Below are 5,917 nucleotides of genomic sequence, written 5' to 3' on the forward strand. Positions count from 1 at the left end.
GTCAGGCAGGACTTGCCCTTGGTGAAGCCATGCTGACTATCTCAAATTACCTCCCTGGCCTCCATGTGCCTTAGCATAGCTTCTAGGAGGATCTGTTCCATGATCTTCCCAGGCACAGAGGTGAGGCTGACAGGTCGGTAGTTCCCGGGGTCTTCCTTTCTACCCTTTTTGAAAATGGGCACAATGTTTCCCCTTTTCCAATCACCAGGGACTTCACCTGACTGCCATGACTTTTCAAATATGATGGACAGTGGCTTGTCAACTACATCATCCAATTCCCTCAGGACTCTGGGATGCATCTTATCAGGTCCCATGGACTTATATGCGTTCAGGTTCCTCAGCTGGTCACAAACCTGATCTTCTCTTATAGTGCAAGGGGCTTTACCCTCCTGGTCCCCCTCATTCCATCCATTGACTCGGGAGGGGTGAGGAGAGAGGTTGCCAGCGAAGAGTGAGGCAAAAAAGTTAGCGACATTGGAAAATATTACACCTATTTTCTATAAGTGAAGTGAGGCACAATGATGAAGAAACAGCTTGCAGAGAAATTTGATGTAGTGCCAGAAAATGGAGTAACATCTCTTACCACAGAATCTTTTTGTTCCTCCTCTAACAGGTAATGTAAAAATTGAATGCATATTTAACATGTAACCATATATGCAATATTACAGTTAGACCTAGAATAAGTAAAGCTCCTGAGCTCACACAAGGCTATATGTGTCCTGATGGTATTGTGTTTGAGAAGAAATTCAAGCTTCCTTCACATATGATGGGTTGATCACATTGTTATTTCATCTCAAATCCAATTGACCTGATAGCAAAGTCAATTCACATCTTTTTCAGAGTGCCGGGAAACTTTGCCTTCACTTTCCATATATGAATACACGTTGTTCTACCAGAGAATTTGCAAAGATCAGAACAAGGGAAGAATCCTACTTCACCACTTATTGAGATATTTTTTAGTTTGATTTTTAGTTTGATTTTGTTCTTGCTAGGTACAAATTCAAGAACACCTGTTTAAAATGAAATGCAGTAATACCACATATCCAGAGCAGTGTGCCCCCAGTGTTCACTTACTCTGAGGTTGGTTCTGCTATCAAGTTCAGAAGCTACCGTACAGTAAAGTGGAGCCTGGCATGAACCCAGGCAGACTCAAGCAGAATTTCTCTGAATCAGAATGATTTGCAGAAATCTCTTTACATTCTGACAACTCAAAAAAATCTGTCCAAATATGCTACCAGATTTTTGCAGTCAGACTCTATTCTGGGTATATAGCAGCCAAGGCCACTATTTCTCTAAGTAACAGAATGCATTCAAGCAACTTATTCTAAAGTAAGATTTTTATTTGGTTTGTGATTTGATAGTTCTTGTTCAGCTAATTTGTGGAATTATTTATTTGTGTATATTTATCTTTCAAGGTCAGCCCGACATGCAGTGGAATGTTATTTAATTACAGCTCTGAATTCCATAGGTGGACACCTGAAAAAAACAGCAGAATGAAGACCCCAGATCATTGCTGCAATGAATGCAACTATCACGTTTATGCCAAAGAACTGATTTATATACCTCTGTGTTGAACGTGGGTCTTCTTTCTCAGTTATTCAGTAACTAAATAATTAATTTTTCTTCCTCTTTCCCCTCCAACAATTTCTTGAAGACATATGACATGTTCTTCTAAGACATATGTTTTTAAAGGCAACACAATGCTGGTTGACAAAGGGCAAAAGATGAACAGAAAATATTCTTTTCTGCCAATTTATTCCTAGTCCAGGCAACATTCTAGGCTATTTATGTAATTCTTCAGAGATCCTTCTGTGCTATGCATTGTACAAAACCAAACAAAAATGTAGTTCCCCTGAGACTGCTTTTAATCTACTTCTAAGATGAAATAGCAACACATGAATAATATATGAATCAGCAGTTTCATTCAAAATTGTTGCTACAGTAATCATTTATCTGTGGTCATAAGATTTTTTTTTCATTCTTAAGTGTTTTAACAACATTAATAAAAGGAGTCACATTTTTTCAAAAAAGAAACTTATGCGTGGAAAATTTAACTGACTGATATTTGCACTGGTCCACTTAAAAGCTTCACTAGACATTTTTAAAAAAAAGTTGATAATTTTAAATTACTTCACCAAGAGTTCAGGGTTACTGCATAAGGGTTTCATTAACAGAAGGCATCAAAAAAAAAGCAGGTGCAGTGATCTTCTTTGAGGAACACTGTGCAGCCTTCAATGCTCAGTTCTACAACCTTGCAAGGGCAAGAACAGCATTAATATTGGATGGACTATCCAGTCTTGATCTTTCTTGCATCCAGTTCCCTTAAAATGAGGTCTCTGGTCTGCTAGGGGTAGGGTTGCAGGGCTGTAGAAACAATGGTGATTCAAATGTTAAATTAACAGATTTTCAGACTTATTTCTTTTCAAGTTAGGTCAATGTAATCTTCATACAAAACACACTAAGTAAAGTAAGAAATACAGAATACACCCCACAAACATTAAATGATACTTCTATGGGTGTATAAAATGAAATGTATCGTAGTTATACCTCTCAGTCTTTCAACAACTTGAATTTAAAGTCCTAAGACCACATTTTATATACAGTAAAAGTCTATTTTATTGTATCAGAAAGTATAGTAAGATTTTGACCTGTTTCCCTCTCTCTTGCTGTTTTCCTCTTTGTATAATGCTGCTGTCTGTATACTCTGCAACAATACACACACACACACACACACACATGCATTTTTCATTTTGAGTCACTGAGTAAATGAAATTACATTGGGTCTAATAAATATGTTGTCATCTAAATAGCAGCTTCATTAGAGTTCATTATAAACATTACTTTTATTATTTAGAATTTACTGTAATGCTGACTACTGTTTATTTAGTTCCAGTAAAAAATCTGTACACTTTGTTATGTGCAGACTGAACCTTACAATTATATTGCACTAAGATCTAAATATGCAACAGTAAGATTTGTAAACTGTTTTGCATTTCCCGAAGCATAGCCACAGCACAGAAGTACAACTGTTAAAATGAACACATGCAAACTCAGTATGAATGAGAAGCGAATGAACTGAAAATAAAGGGAGAAACATGGTAACCGAGGATTAATAAAACATATCTCAAACATTCTCAGATAATGAGAGATACATTTCATCAATACTACTAATAAAATGTATTATTAAACTTTACAGTAGGGCCTAAGTTCCTAGCACCTACTGAACTGGCATAACACAAATGGAGGTAAAAGACAGATGTTACAATCTCTCTCACCCAAGAGATATAACATTAAATAAAAAAAAAAAAAATGTACAGCAGTAGAGTGTATCAGAAAAAGTATTTGCAGAGGCTCAAGAAATATTAATGTCATTGTATAATGTGCTCATGAGATTTCATCTGGAAGCTGCATAAAATTCTAGCTATCCTCACTCAAAAAAGAGGAGTTAAAATTGCAAAAGTAGCAGAGAAAGTTTCATAGCATGAATGGGGAAATGAGAAAGGTTGACTTTATAGACAATGCTGAAAGAGCGTGACTTGCTCATTTTACCAACATGAAGGCTGGGATGTGGAGAGGAATTATGACTGACTTTTTTACATAACGAAGGGATGGTGTAGGAAGATGAGGTAGGATGGTGTCAGAAGAAAAGAGAATCAGCAGGGAGGCAGAAGTAGTACATAAATTGCAAGATAGACTAACACACAAAAAAGTAAACCAGACAGAAATAAATTTGAGTTGAAAATTAGAGGAAGGATTCTGATATGAGATGAGCAAGGTTCTAGAACAAGCTTCTGGCTGGTGTGGTGGAGACAGAGGAACCCATATCTAACTTTTAGATGGCCCTCATCAGGATGGCACCTTGATAACAGGGAGCTTGAGTTAAAGCCCAGGGCTTTCTTGCAGCTGTCACACCAAATTTTTTCAAGGGCTTCACTGAGTTTCATAGCAATGAATCCTGACGAAAGGACAGATCAGACACAAGGAAAAAAGTTGTCCCTAATCCCCAGCACTACATTATTAACTTTTCAGAAATTAGTATAGGCTTGTTGGAGTTTCTGTTCAGCTCTTGATCTCTATATTCAAAGTCCAGTGACATTCAAAACAGCTGACATGGTAGAGTGCGTTTAGACACATGAAGAAAATCACAGCACTCATGCACTGTAGTCTTTTTTTCTACTAATTGATTTTCATAAAACATATTGCAGAGTGTGTTTGCTCTTAATCCTTGAAATTTGACAGGTATAGATTTTTATAGACAGTCACCATGGTATCCCAACACTTTCTATATTGGGACACTTCAACACTTGGCTTGATCAGAAACACTCTTATAATGGATTTCCAGAAGAGTGTCAATATTTTATGATTTTTACTGTGTAAAAATGGATACACAAATTCTCAGCTAGAAAATAAAATAATATTACAATAATATAGTTGGTAACGTTCAAGTGATGCATATCTTCCACACTCTCTCTGTTGCTGCAATTAAAAGAACAAGACCCTCAACTATACATTCTAGAACATCTACCAAAATGTTAAATACAAGCTCAGAAGAAAATACAGTCCGCAGCTTCAACTTGCTTTTTTTCTTCTTGCTACGGCTGAATGAAAATTGTCTAAGGTCAAAAATTGTTCCCAATACAAAGCAAAAGCTGTGGAAGATGAATCTAAACTGAAGAAAATAATCTCATCAGCTATACTAAATATGTTAGTTGTGCTCCTTAATCTTGAAGAAAAGGTCATCAGCTAGATTTTGTTCTGTTAATAGCTGCAGGATGACTCAGAATAAACTGGAAAAAAAGCTAAAGCAGCACATGTAGTAGGTCTGAGAGCTATGCGTACAGATTTGTTCATGGGGAGGGTCTTAAAGTTTCTAAGAAATTTCTGTAAGTTTAGGTCAGGAAAAAGATTCAGAATAAAAACCTGCCAATCTCTTAATTATTTTTTACACATTTCCCTAGGAAAGGTATTAATTAGCATCTCTGCTGCAAACAGAGCTATTCATGCAAGTCTTTGTTTCAGTAAATGCCTGGTTTAATTCAACAAGTATTTTCTTGAAAGGTCAGATACAGGAGTGTTATGAAAGCCTCTATTTCACACAACGTGATGCTTCTACACAAGCATAAACCATATTCTTAGATCGCTTTCTTCTATCCTTGCTTCAGCAAAGTAGTACTTTATTCCATAAATAGCCTATGTCTGCATGCCATTTTCATTTTTTGTGAAGGCAAGTCTATGTTTTGTCTCCAAGACATACTTTTTCACTGAATACAGTAATCCAGAGACTAATGCATGGTTTGCATAGGAATTGCAAAGTCTGGCCTACTGTACTGGCTAAAACTGGAAAAATTATTAACTATTACCTGTGTTACTCATGCACCAAGTTTCTCTTCCGCTCCCAAAGTAGTAGCAACTTAAGATTACACAAATTAAGGAGTTGTGGATATTATGTAAAGCCATAACTGAAACATTAGGAAGGTGACTGCTGCATTCATGGCTGACAAAAAGTTATACAAGTTTAAAGAGAATTAAATGGTTACAAAAGGAAATTTAGGAATTGAGAGGGGAAAAAATCTTTAACTGCTGTAAAAACAGAAGAATCTGTTCAAAACTGCTCATTCAGCACTTCACTGATATAGGTATGCCAGAATTTTCAGAGGTGCAATTTATAATGTAATCTTGTAATTTATCATAAAATAAATCTCAACAGTGTGCTACAGAGCATCAGAGATGAAAAGGGGAGACAAAGTTAAGAGCAGGATATAAAAAGTTCCCCTAGCCCAACAAAGACTATATTTCCTTACCCTTTTTCTAAGCTTTTCAGTATGCAAAGATGAGTGCAATCAGGGGAAGCAGCACACTAATTAAAGAAATGCTACAAGCAAATTGAAGTGTGGGCACTTTGCTGATCTGATCGGAA

Source organism: Egretta garzetta, unplaced genomic scaffold (genome assembly GCF_000687185.1).
Source record: "Egretta garzetta isolate BGI_Z169 unplaced genomic scaffold, ASM68718v1 scaffold217, whole genome shotgun sequence".
Classification (NCBI taxonomy): Eukaryota; Metazoa; Chordata; class Aves; order Pelecaniformes; family Ardeidae; genus Egretta; species Egretta garzetta.